General features: G+C 40.9%; 1 protein-coding gene across 8 annotated transcripts in view; it reads left to right on the top strand.

The window, feature by feature from the left end:
- Positions 1-1,318: 1,318 nt before the first annotated feature.
- ctif (CBP80/20-dependent translation initiation factor) overlaps positions 1,319-14,337 on the top strand; it is a 276,809-nt gene continuing 263,790 nt past the window's right edge. For 2 of the 8 annotated variants that reach the window (XM_078552814.1, XM_078552799.1), the window contains exon 1: positions 1,331-1,483. The gene's annotated coding sequence lies outside the window, so the exon portion shown is untranslated. Of the gene's footprint in view, positions 1,484-14,337 lie in introns of all 8 variants that reach the window. The other 6 variants (XM_078552809.1, XM_078552791.1, XM_078552822.1 and 3 more) reach the window with 4 other exon arrangements.

Here is a 14,337-nt window from a genome sequence, read left to right as displayed (position 1 = left end):
ATTTCTATCCTCCTTAGCAAGCCATCTCTGGGTCTGTGTTATACATGACTTTTTAAAAAAATACGCTGGTAAATAAGGTTGTGTTCAGCCTTGATGCTTTAATTAGCATTAGCTATTTCCTTGTGTGGTGTTCTGACTGTCTACTGACTTCATATTGAGGACAAATTTAAGGCAGTTCTTAAGACATTTCTCCTACAGATTCTGTTAGTTCCATGGATAAATGTGGCAGGAAAGAAAGAAACAAGGGATGAAGAAGGAAGAAAAAAAGGAAAGAATTATATTTATAGAGAGTCTTTCACAACCTCAAGACATCCCAAGTTACTTTACAGCCAATTGAATACTTTTGAAATGTAGTCAGTGCTGTAATGGAAGAAACATGGCAACCAATTTGCACATATGAGGGTCCCACAAAAGCAATGTGAAATTGTACTGCCCAGATGTCTGTTTCAGTGGTGGATACATTTTGGCCAGGGAGAACTTCTCTGCTCTTTCTATGGGATTTGCTTTCAAATCCCTTTGTGGCCTTACCTTTCTCTAACTCTCTGGAGCCCTAAAACCCTTCAGGATCTCTGAGCTGTTCCAAATTTGGTCTCTTGTGCATTCCTGACTTTAATCACTCTGCTGCTGGTGGCAGTGCCTTCAGCTGCCATGGCTTTAAGCTTTGGAGCCCCTGTCATCTCTGCCTCAATCTCTTTCTTCTTATAAGATGCTCCCTAAACCTACTTTTGGTCATCTGCCCTAATGCTTAGTACTTAGAGTCAAATTTTGTTTGATAGCATTTTTGTGAAGCACTTCAGGATATTTTAGTACATTCAAGGTGCTTTATAAATGCAAGCAGTTGGTATTGTTGTGAGGAAGGGGCATGGATCTGAAACCTTTATTCTTTGTTCCAGTTCCTGCCAGGCTCGTTCAGTATTACCAGCATTTTTTTGGTTTTGTTTTTATTTTAGTTATTAGTGTTGTAGTTGGAGAGGGAAAGAGGTTTAGGAAGGAAATTTCGGAGCTTAGAAACTCGGCACCTTATTCATACAGTGAAAAAGTGACACAATCGTCATTGTCTCTTCGGGGATGGTGAAAGGTCTGAAGTGAGATGTCATTTAAGACATTATCAGAAGCAGTGTGACATTAAACCTGCATTATAAGGCGTTGACTCGTCGACTAATGCCCCAGTGTCTTTAGAAAAGTTTAATTAGACATTTTAACACTCGGGGACAAGGGGGGGATTGAAGGTTATGTCCATATTTGAAAAGAACTACAACTCCCAGAATGCTATTGCAGTAATGTCCAGAGGAGGGTGCCGGGTCCGCGTCACATTCCCGCATCATTGCGTGTATTTTGTGGCACCAGGATCTTGGTGAGAAGCCCGTGAGCCTGGGCTTCAGGAAAGTGATTCACTCCCAGGAAGGGTTGGTGGGGCGAAAAGTGTCTAGTCTGAGGAGGCATCCAGGATCCCCTTCGAAGCGGCCCCAGAGATATTTCAAAGGTCGGGCAATGATTTCTCGAGCCAGAAGCTGGAGTTTGCTGTGTTTTGTGTGGACACACCGTGCAGTGTTATATTGTGACTGAGAATGGCAAATGTTGTAGTTTCGATTTGTTACCATAAGGGGATTTAAAATGCTACAAAAGTAACGTTAGATTGCGGCTATTTTATTGCGAGGTGAGTGTGAGAGAGGGAGCTGCACTCATTTTGTTACCGGCTTGTGCCATTATAGGGAGAGTTTAGAAGCGTGAACCGTGTCAGCTCCGGGTACATTGTGAATTGTTACAAGATGATCAATGGATGGGACTGTTGGCTGCTGAAACGCAGCAATTGGGATCGTCTATATCTTGCGTATTGCAGTGATTTTTTTTGATGTGGGTAATGCACACCTTGCAGTGTACTGGAAATAAGAGCAAACTGACATATCGTTTTGTGAAATTTGCTAAGTGGGTGTGTGATTAATGTGATGAGCGGTCTATGGGGATCGACGACAAAGGGGATCGATCTGGTTATTTAATTGTATATATGCAGTAGGCAGTGACACGCTTAGCTACGTATAACATTCCCAGTTGATTCCTAAATGGAAATGTTGGCAATGAGGGTAGTGCTGTTAGAAACTGTACAATTTCCTCCTTTCAGAAACACCGATGACTGTAACGTAATTAACGTGTTGTAATCCTAAACATTTCCTCAAATAATGATTCGCATCCATAATTTTGGAAGGAAGACTTGAATTAACGAGCATGCTGTGGGTGTATTTATATCCTTCTGTGGTAATTCATATTTAACGTGAGCGATCCGCAATGACAACGGTCCTTAAAAGGATTGGGCGCGGCTGCTTATCTAGGACCGTTTCCTTGCCTCCCTGTGTGAACCGTCAGAATCCGGGAACGGCCGCTCTTGCCTTTTTACTGCTCTCTTTAGGCCGGATGAACCGGCCTATCTTGTTGAGTTGAAGTATCCGACTCCAGACGGTAGGAAGGCGGGGGTGAGGCTGCCTTGTAGACCTTGACCAGCTGCTGCCACGTGACAGGCAGACAATTCCTTTAAAGCCAGGCATTTCCTGCAACAGTCAAATTCAGATCTTCTTCATCAAAAGCAGCAGTTTTCGACTACTTGCTATTCAGCAGTGAGTGCGTTTGCTTGGATTTGGTCCCTATTCTAAACAAAACCGTCTTCAATCAAATCAAATCAAACCTAATTTGATTCATTCCATTCCACTCCACTCCACTTTTCTTTTGAAAGCTGGGGTGTGTTCCCAAATGTCATGGAAGCACCTCTGGTGCCCTGCTTGATGTATAAGGCTAGACCTCAAGCCTGAACTAGTTATTTGGGCAGAGGGTGAGTGGGGGTATATATCACCCTGCCCATGCAGCACCCGCACATGCATTATAGGCACTACTGGATAACAAGAGCAGGGCTGTTGCCTGATTCCTCCACTCTACATGTGCAGGCCAATAGCAGCATTCTGTCACTGCTCAGTGTTAGGTTAGTTAACTCAGCACAAAGCAGGATTGGATCTAAGACTGCCTATTTTTTATTGCGTCGTATCTCATGGTGTGTTTAACCCTGACCGATTGATGGCATTTTAATTGAATTGGATTACATTAGAATGAAGAAAGAACACTTCTTATTCGCTCAATTTTAAATGCTGAACCCAGATTTGTGTTGATGCTTCATGATTTTTTTAAACAACAATGTTGCATGTGTATGTTATACTGCTATAATTAATTTTAAATTGTGTAATTCTACCTTTCTAATGAAAACTATGTATAATGCAATTTGGACATTTGTCCCTTGACTACCAATATGGTTTTGTGAGATTTTATTTGGGTGGAAGGTGAAGGTGGAGGAAATTATTTTTCTCTTGCGATTTTTCTCCCTCTTCAGAAAGCTTTGACATTGTGGTATGTTTTCAAGGGTAGCAGTTGCCTTTCAATACCTTGCACAAATGTTCATTATTTATCAGCAAGTGATTAGGAAGGCAAATGGAATGTTGTCATTTATTGCAAGGTGAATCGTATATAAAAGTAAGGATGGTTTGCTACTGTTGTACAGGGTGTTGATAAGACCACATCTGGAGTACTGTCTACAGTTTTGGTCTCCCTATTTGAAGAAAATATATAAATATGTTAGAAGCAGTTCAGAGAAGGTTCACTCGACTGATAGCTGGGATGGAGGCTTATGAGGAAAGGTTGAACAGGCTGGGCCTGTACCCATTGGAGTTGAAGAATGAGAGGTGATCTTATTGAAACATAGAAGATCCTGAGGAAGCTTAACAGGGTGGATGCTGAAAGGATGGAAGGGACTAGAACTAGGGGATAGAGTTTAAAAATAAGGAGTCTCCCATTTAAGACAGAGATGAGAAGAATTTTTTTTCTCTGAGGTTGAGAGTCTTTGGAACCCTCTTTCCCAGAGAATGGTGGAGGTAGAGCCAACGAATATTTTTCAGGTAGAGGTAGATAGATTCATGACTAACAAGAACGTCAAAGATTATCAGGGTAGGAAGGAATGTGGAATTGAGGCCACAGTCAGATCAGCCATGATCTTGTTAAATGGTGGAGCAGGCTTGAGGGGCTGAATGGCCTACTACTACTCCCATTTCATACGTTTATATGTGCGTATTATCTGAATATTGGCTTAATGTGGGCCATATGATATCCTTGCCTGGTCTCGCTAGATGCACTGTGTAGTATTCAGAGGTGAGAAACTGACTAGATTTTTTGTTCCTTAACGTAAAAGCTTGGTCCATTCAGATATGACCTTTGTTATTCTCCCATTGCAGTCATTTATGGAAAAGGCCGAATGTGACAACACTCAACGAGACCACAATAGAAGACGTAGACATTTATATAAACTTGGTTTTGGAGTATCAAGCTATGATGGTGATGACCCAAAGACATGTGTTAATATCAGCTAACTTGATTATAGATTAATGATCTGTGATGCTTAGATATTGAGTTATTACATATGAAATGCAGGAATGGCCCTGGCTTTCTGCGTCTTAATTTGTCAATCAGCAAGTTTATCCGCTTGGAATTTTGTAATCACGTGATGGATGGGTAAAATTTTTATGCCCTGTCCACTGAACAAACAGCTCAATTAGAGGTCATAGAAACATAGGAAATAGAAGCAGGAGTAGGCCATTTGGCCCCTTGAGCCTGCTCTGCCATTCAGTTAGATCAGGTCCGACCCTTTAAACTTGGAGATAAAACATTTAGCTATACAATATTAGTGGATGGGAAGAATCAGATAGTATAGCAGTTGTAATGCAGAAAACTTTGAAATAAACCCCGTCCTGCCCTGTGCTGTGTGTTGACATTAATGTAGCCAAAGCGTTCTGTGTACGTAGACGCCTCTAGTCCTAACTTCTAAAAGGTTGTCAGATACCAAAAGGAAAACAATGTTATGTTTTGGTATTTTGTTTGTATAAAGCAACAGAGACAATTTGCGCATAACTCACCAAATTCCTTCATTGTCTTGGGGTCAAACTCCAGGAACTCCCCACCTAAGGGAAAAGTGGTAGCACCTTCACCACACGGACGACAGAAGTTCAAGAAGAAGACCCACTATCACCTTTTTGTGGGCAGCTAGTGGTTGGCTATAAACCCTGTTGCATCCTAAAAATTAATTTTAAAAAAATGAAGGGCTCTGATATGCAGTGGACATCTGATGACCTTTCAGACTCTATGATAGTGCATGTATCCCATTTCAAAATATGTGTCGACTGTTCCAGTGCTGCATTGGCTGGCCTCCCACTTGCAACCTCATTAACTTGAGCTCATCAAAAACTCTACTACCTGAATTCTAACATGCTTCAAGTCCTGTACACTCATTGTCTCTGTGCTCGCTGATCTGCACTGGTTCCCAGTGCAACAATATCTTGATTTTTAAAATTCTGATCCTTGTTTTCAAATCTCTCCATGGCTTTACTCCTCACTACCGGTGAAACCCCCTTCAACCATAGAATGCTTTGAGATCTCTGCATTCCTTCGATTCAGGCCAACATTGCACATCCCTGATTTTTATCACTCCACCTTTGGTGAAGATCCCTTCAGCTGTCTCGTCCCTACTCCTTTCTGCCTCTCTGCCTCTCTAACTCTCTTTCCTTCTTTAAAATACTGCTTAAAACCTCCCTCTTTGGCCAAGCTTTTTAGTCACCCGTCTTGATATCTACTTATTTGACTTAATGTCAAATGTTAAAACTCCTGTGAATCATAGTCATTGGATTAAGCCTCAAATTCAACTCAGTCATCATTTAATTTTTCTGTTTTGGTTTAGGATTGCTTTTTTAACAAAAGTAGCAAGAGGACTGTCATTTATTAACCTTCCTTCATGAAGTCCTCCCTGTATTTTTGTGCTAAGTAAATAGTTATACACAACTCTATTCATTTTATATAGTACTAGGGAATGCCCTACTTAATCACAATAGTTGGATTACAAATTGGCCCTGTCAGCAAGATAAGCAGCACACTAGACCAATGACATTTAAAGCCTCACGACAATACCAGTTTCTCTTGTCATTAATTGTCTGACCTCCAACTCTTGCTTGGTATGTAAAGAGGAATGCGTTGCATGCAGAAAAAAAATGTGTAGGAAGGTGTGAAATATATTTTCACAGGAGGCTGACTGGATAACGTGAGGAATGCAATTACAGGGTCAGGTTGCTGGTGATACTGTTTTTATTTCATGCTCCTTTCTCACGTGGTGTACACTATTAGACACTGACAAATAACTGTTTAAATGCTGATTCTTTTTTTGAAACCTTGGCATTTTTGCCTGTTTCGTTATTTATTGCACCTGATGACCAGGATTTCCTCATTTGGCCAAACTAGTGAAAAAAAAATCACAATTTTAAGTGCAAGATGATTTTCTACAGCCTTTTTCACTGGTTTTAAAATAATTATCATGTTAGTTGCCAGCCCTACCCACAAAATTGACCATGTCCCAGATCGAGTTAATCCCTACTGCAAGCTTCTGATCGTAGCGCTTGTTTGCAGGCTTTCAAGGAAGTTGTATTTTTTTAAAAAACAACTTCTTTAGGCACAAGGACGATAACGTGCACACTTTTAAAAACTTTTGACCATATATTTTTCTAAATCTCTGAAGAAACTGACTACTGTACACCAATATAACTAGCAAATGGTTCGATGGGTTTTAATGTCATTTTCAGTTATTTAAAATTGGTTTATGCATCGGTGGTTGACTAGACTCTGACTAAAATGCTTATTTTGTGACAAACCCATTTCCAGCTTTTATTGCATTACTAATCACTGAGGTGGTGACCAGGTGTGTAGATGAGGGTAGTGTGGTTGATGTAGTTTATATGGATTGCAGCAAAGCCTTTGACAAGGTCCCACGTGGGAGACTTATAAAGAAGGCAAATGCACATGGGATACAGGGTAATTTTGATAAGGTGGATTCAAAATTGGCTTTGTTGTAGGAGACAGAGGGTGATGACAGAAGGATGCTTTAGTGACTGGAAGCCAGTGTCCAGTGGCGTACCACAGGGATCTGTGCTGGGTCCCCTATTATTCGTCATTTATATAAACGATATAGATGACTATGTAGGGGGGTAGGATTAGTAAGTTTGCGGATGACACAAAGATTGGCCTGGTGGTTGACAGTGAGGTTGAGCCTCTGGGCTACAGGAGGATATAGACAGGATGGTCAAATTGGCAGATAAGTGGCAGATGGAATTTAACCCTGAAAAGTGTGAGGTGATACGCTTTGGAAGGAGTAATTTGACAAGGAAGTATTCAATGAACAGCATGGCACTAGGAAGTTCTGAGGAACAAAGGGACCTTAGCGTGTGTGTCCATCGATCTCTGAAGGCGGAGGGGCATGTTAGTGGGGTGGTGAAAAAGGCATATGGGACACTTGCCTTTATCAATCAAGGCAAAGATTACAAAAGTAGGGAGGTCGTGTTGGAGTTGTATAGAACCTTGGTGAAGCCACAACTGGAGTACTGTGTGCAGTTCTAGTCGCCACATTATAGGAAGGATGTGATTGCACTGGAGGGGGTGCAGAGGAGATTCACCAGGATGTTGCCTGGGATGAAACATTTAAGTTATGAAGAGAGGTTGGATAGACTTGGGTTGTTTTCGTTGGAGCAGAGAAGATTGAGGGGTGACCTGATTGAGGTGTACAAGATTATGAGGGACATGGACAGGGTGGATAGGGAGCAGCTGTTCCCCTTAGTTGAAGGGTCAGTCACAAGGGGGCATAAGTTCAAGGTGAGGGGCAGGAGGTTTAGGGGGGATATGAGGAAAAACCTTTTTATCCAGAGGGTGGTGACAGTCTGGAATGCGCTGCCTGGGAGGGTGGTGGAGGCGGGTTGCCTCACATCCTTTTAAAAAGTACCTGGATGAGCACTTGGCACATTCAAGGCTATGGGCCAAGTGCTGGTAAATGGGATTAGGTAGGTAGGTCAGGTGTTTCTCACGTGTTGGTGCAGACTCGATGGGCCTCTTCTGTGCTGTGCGATTCTGTGATTCAGTGATAATCAAATTGCTCCAACTTACCACTTAAATACATCAAGGAATTTTTTTTGACACAATTTTAAAAAAAAATTGCATTCTGTAATGCTGCGTTGGATCATCGAAGCTTTTACATTTGAAAATACAAATGAGTTTGAGCGGAAATTTGAAGGGGAAAAAAAAACACTTCAACTAGCCCGATTTTAGGCGCCATTTATCTAAAACAGTCAGATTGATGTTTCTAGACTCTTCCTCCTGTGGGGAGAAGCTGTAGCCTGCAGTTGATATCCTCTCACTTTGTGGCCAGATTCAGAACTGAAATGATGGAAATGCACTGTTACTCATAACATATTGATCTACAGAATATACACGTGGCCTTCAACAAATTCCTACCTAATGTTTATTGTAGCTCTGGAATATGAGTTGAATATTAGCCAATTTTCATCATTTAAATTTAGAGTTTGTATGGTCATACAGAGCAAAGGATTATGGAATAGCTCCAGAGAATTAAAATAAGATTTGCATTTGGATGGAACCATAATCACAAATTTGGACCTTCAAGCCTTGCTCCACCATTCAACAAGATTATGGCTGATGTTCCATATCAACTCCACCTCTCTCCCTTTCCCCAATTCCCTTAACTCCTTTAGTACGCGAAAATCGGTCAGCCCCTGTCTTGCACATACTCAATAGTTGAGCATCTGCAGCTCCCTGGGGTAGAGAATTCCAAAGATTCCCAAGCCTTTGAGTGAAAAAGTTCTCCTCAGTCCTAAATGGATGACCCTTTTGTCTGAGCTTGTGACCCCGTGTTCCAGATTCTCCAGCCAGGGGAAACATTTTCTCAGCATCTACCCTGTCAAGCCCTTTAAGAGTTTTATATGTTTCAATTACATCACCTCTCATTCTTCTAAACTCTAGGGAGCACAGGCCTGGTCTACTCGATCTTTCTTCATAAGACAATCTCCTTTTCCCAGAAACTACTGCAGGTGTGGCCTCACCAATGCTCTGTATAATTGTAAGACATCTTTACCCTTATACTCCAATCCCTTTGTAACAAAAAAAAATTTCCTTCCCTCATTGCTTTCTATACCTGCATATTAATTTTGTGATTCGTGTCATTGAACTAAACATTTCAAATAGACTAAATTATTTTGAGTTATGTAGACTAGCAGTCATTTTAAACACAACAGAGCTCCATAAACAGATATGAACAGCTGGTTAATTTTATGAAAACTTTGTTAGAGAGAAAATTATGAGCAAGGATACTGGGAGAGCTCTGTTTTTCAAATTGTGATAGGGCGTTATGAATGTCAACCTGAATTACAGAAACAGGCAAGTTTAATGGCAGCCCTTGCCTCACTACAACACTGTAGTATTGGTGTAAATTATTTGCTCATGTGCTGATGTATTGTTTAAACCCACAAGTTTTTGAACCCCGAGGCAACAGTGCTATTATCTGAGCTGAATTGGGATTTTGCAGTGAATTGAAGTTTAGTGCTAATCTTTGTATGCAGGTGATGTCATCAATAGTTGCCCAAGAGAGTGTTGGTTGTTTATGAGAAAGGAGATGAACTTTAGAGATGTTTGTAAGTCCAGGTAGGTACCTACAGTGGGAAGCAACAAGTTACGGTAGGTGTCCAAATGGGATACTAATATCTGTAAATGTATTCTTTTAGCAGATTAACACTTTAACATGTCCATAAATAGGTGAGAAAGGAAAAATGATTTACTTTCCCGATGTTTCTCTCCATACAGGCCGAGGTACAGCTCCCACAGGTTTTGGAAGTATTCTAGTGCTTTGTCGAATCCTGATGTGTGACAGACTCTTAGTGAAGTAGCATAATGGAGCTCAATCCTGTCCTCATCCAACATCCACACAACACTGAAACAAAAACAGAAAATGCTGGAAAAACTCAGGAGGTCTAGCAGCATCTGTGGAGAGAGAAACAGAATTAACGTTTCGAGTCCATATGACCCTTCTTCAGTATTTTCTGTTTTTTGTTTCAGATCTCCAGCATCTGCAGTATTTTGCTTTTATCCACACAACACTTCTTTGGATTGTGATTAGGAGAGCAAGCTAAGTGGTTTTCTGCCTTGTTCATCCCTCTTCAATAAATAAAAGAAAGGAGACAGAAAGCAGGAAACTGTAGGCCAGTTAGTCTAATGTCTGTCACTGGGAAAGTGCTAGAATCCATTATAAAGGAGGTAGCAGGACATTTAGAAAATCATAAGACTGTACAATCAGGCAGAATCAACATGGTTTTGTGAAAGGGAAGTTGTGTTTGACAAATTTATTAGAGTTCTTTGAGGATGTAACAAGCAGCGTGGATGAAGGGGAACCAGTAGATGAGGTGTATTTGGATTTCCAAAAGGCATTTGCTAATGTGCCACATAAAAGGTTAGTGCACAAGATAAAACCTCATGGTGTTGGGCATGCAATATTAACAAAGATAGAGGACTGACTAACTAACAGAAAACACAGAGTCAGGATAAAAGGGTAATTTTCAGGTTGGCCAACTATAACTATTGGAGTGCCACAGGGATCAGTGCTGCGGCCTTCAACTATTTATGATCTATGTTAATGACTTGGATGAAGGGACCATTTGTATTGTAGTCAAATTTGTAGTGATACAAAGATAGGTAGGAAAGCAAGTTGTGAAGAGGATGCAAAGAGCCTGCAAAGGGATATAGATATGTTAAGTGAGTGGAGTGGGCAAAAAATTTGGCAGATGGAGTATAATATGGGGAAATGTGAGGTTGTCCGCCATGGCAGGAAGAATAGAAAAGCAGAAAATTATTTAAATGGAGAGAGATTGTAGAATGCTGCAGTATAGTGTGGCCTGGGTATCCTCATACATGGATCACAGAAAGTTAGCATGCAGGTACAGCAAGTGATAAGGAAGGCAACTGGAATGTTGGCCTTTATTGCAAAGGGGGATGGAGTATAAAAGTAGGGAAGTCTTGCTCCAGTTGTAAAGGGCATTGGTGAGACGACACCTGGAGTACTGTGCACAGGTTTGGTCCCCTTACTTAAGGAAGAATATACTCACATTGGAAGCAGTTCAGAGAAGGTTCACTAGGCTGATTCGTGGAATGAAGGGGTTGTCTTATGAGGAAAGGTTGAGCAGGTTGGGCCCATACTCATTGGGGTCCAGAAGAATGAGAGGTGATCTTATTGAAACAAAATTCTGAGGGGACTCGATATGGTAGATGCTGAGAGGATGTTTCCCTTTGTGGGGAAACCTAGAACTCAAGGCATAGTTTGAAAATAAAGGGTCTCCAATTTAAGATGGAGGGGAGGAGGATTTTTTCCTCTGAGGGTCATTTAGTCTTTGGAATTCTCTTCTAAAGAGAGCAGTGGTGGCTGGGTATTGAATATATTCAAGGCTGAGTTACACAGATTTTTGATTGACAAGGGAGTTAAGGGTTATGGATGGGTCGGGCAAGAAAGTGGCGTTAAAGTCACAATCAGATTAGCCATGATCTTAATGAATGGCAGAGCAGGCCCGATGGGCCAAATGGACAACTACTGCTCCTATTTTTCATGATCTTATAATTACTCTGTTGTCTGATTATGGATTCAGATTCAGATTCTTCCTTATTCCTATTCAATTAATAAAAATGGATTTGTTGGTGCATATTTTAAGCAGACTGTTTTCAGTGCATCTGCACACAGTAGGTGTTGATTACTCTGTTGTCTAATATGGATTCAGAATGCTTGCTTTGAATATTCTTCAAGTGAAAAATAATCAATCCAAACTAGTATTCATGATGCAGTATTACCGTGTGGTATAAATAGAAATTATTGCACTGTTTATTTTCCTGTCTTGTCACTGTATGAGGTAACAGTGTTCTTATTGTCAAAATAGTAGTCTAGATATGGGTCAGGATGATGAATAACATGGATGGTTAAGGTTTCTAGCATTGAAGAGTTATTAGGGAATGATTAATTTATATTTTCCATTTATTAGATCTTGCATAACAATTAATTAAAGGAACTTCACTGAACGTTTCACTATCAGTTCAAATCTGCACCATGTTTCCCTCAAATGTTGACAGAATTTTGTGCTTTTCTTCTGCTTGTTCAACCTTTCTGGACCTGATGGTAGTCTAAGACTTAGGTTTGGGCTGGATTTAATGCTCCTGCACTGCTGGTTTTGAAGACAGAGGGCCATGTTAAGTTCAGCAGGTGGCCTGCCCACTGCCTACCTGCCTATCCCAGGGCACCCCCACGGCAATTATACCAGCTGTGGAAGCGTCCTGCCCGCCAGCTGGTCCAATTGAGGCCCTTAAGTGGACCTCATACCACTGCCACCATCAACTGGTGAAGGGAGAGCCCTACACCAAGCAGCCAGCCTGGTGGTGGGCAGTTTGGGAGGGGTCTGCTCCTTAAGTGGCTCCCTGGGCCCATCAGGTCTCCCCCCCCCCCCCCAAAGGTGTCACACCCCTTCCACAGGTTGCTTGTGTGGGGAAAGTGCTTGTGTGCGTATTGGTTGATTACCTCCATCACTTCTTGAAGTTCAGCCCCAGGCATGATGAATGGTCAGTTGGAAAAGCCCCTGCAAGAATCGTGGTTTGGGATGAGATAGAGATGAAAACTGAAAATTAGAAAGACTGGGGCTTAAGATTTAATACTGTGTGATTTCATCCATCAATCAATTATTCTGAAAGCCTTTCACTGTTTACCCGCAACCAAAATATTCTGTAACTTAAGAAAGTAACAGTTCAGTAAATAATGCATTTTAATATTAACTTCGCCCTCCCCTCACTGCAGTGAACAATATTTGATAGCAAACACTTTGGACGGTATTTTATATTAGAATGAATTGCTCATGTATCTGGAAATGTCCAGCAGTTAATATTAATTTGAAGGGAATACAACCAACCCATTGCTGTTTAATTGTTTATTATCTCATTGAGGAGTGCAACCTGTTCAGACCATTTACATTATCAGGATCACTTCTTCCAGTTCACTGAACAGATTTTTGCCTTTTGTGTGTGTACTCCCAATTGACAAATGATGGGAGCACAGTCTACTTTTGACCTGATAATCCTAATTTGTTATCAAATATTAAATCAGTTGAATTCAGCAACATTGAATTACAAAATAGATATTTTATTGAGGAAGATAGTTAAATCTTGATTGGAGTACATATATAATTATCCATTAATACTGTGTGATCATTGCTGGGTCATTGAATATGTTCAAGGCTGAGCTAGATTTTTGATGTACAAGGGAGTCAATAATTATTGGGTGGTAGACAGGAAAGTGGAGTTGAGATCACAACCATATCAGTCATGATCTTATTGAATGGCAGGTCAGGCTCAAAGGGCTGAATGGCCTACTCCTGCTCCTAAATCCCAAGTTCCTATGATGATGTATAATACAATGTTGTGTTGATTAACAGGGATCTTGTATAATAACTACAAGGGTGTTTCACCTGAATAGTGTGTCTAATGTATCCCTGATTGTTGCATCTTAACACTTTTTTCGATGAGCATTGACATAATGCATTTGTAATAGTGTCTACGAGTCATGGTATTTTTCAGCAACAGCTAGTAAAACAAATTCTAGCCTATTTACATGAGCCTAGCCAATGGTCAACCATCAGACTTGCACAATTTCTATTTTCACCCAAGTCCACATGTGTTTTTATCAACAGGAGTGGTTCAACAGCAATCGGGATTAGCAGGCTATCTGATTTCTTAGAACATAAGAAATAAGAGCAGGGATAGGCCATTTGACCCCTTGTGCCTGCTCTCCCATTCAATAAGGTCATGACTGATCTTTTCCCTTCATCTCTACCTTCCTGTACTATTCCCATGCTCCGTGAATCCCTCCGTATCCAAAAATCTATTGACTCTTGAATATATTTATTGATTGAGCATCTGCGGCTCTCAAGGGTGGAGAATTCCAAAGATTCACAACCCTTTGAAGTCAAGAAATTTCTCCTCATCTCAGTCCCAAATGGCCAACCCCCTTTTCCTGAGACTGTGAGCACTAGTTCTAGGTTCTAAGGGAAACATCTATCCTGTCAAGCCCCTTAAGAATTTTATATGTTTCAGTGCGAACACCTCTCATTTTTCTCAACTCTCAGGAATATGCCTCTAATCTTCTCAATCCCTTCTCTTGGGACAAAACCCTCAACTCTGGAAACAGTCTAATGAACCTTTGTTGCACTCCTCCTTTAGGTAAGGAAACCAAATCTGTACACACCACTCCAGGTGTGGTCTCAACAATGCCCCATATAATTGCAGTTAAACTTCTTTACTCTAATACGCCAAACCTTTTGTAATAAAGGCTAACATACCATTTGGCTTGTTAATTGCTTTCTGGACTTGGCATGTTAACTTTCTGTGAAGTATGTACCCAGGTCC

Source organism: Cetorhinus maximus, chromosome 1 (genome assembly GCF_964194155.1).
Source record: "Cetorhinus maximus chromosome 1, sCetMax3.hap1.1, whole genome shotgun sequence".
Taxonomy (NCBI): domain Eukaryota; kingdom Metazoa; phylum Chordata; class Chondrichthyes; order Lamniformes; family Cetorhinidae; genus Cetorhinus; species Cetorhinus maximus.
Note: the sequence above shows the minus strand (reverse complement) of the source record. Positions and strands in the feature narration are given on the sequence as shown.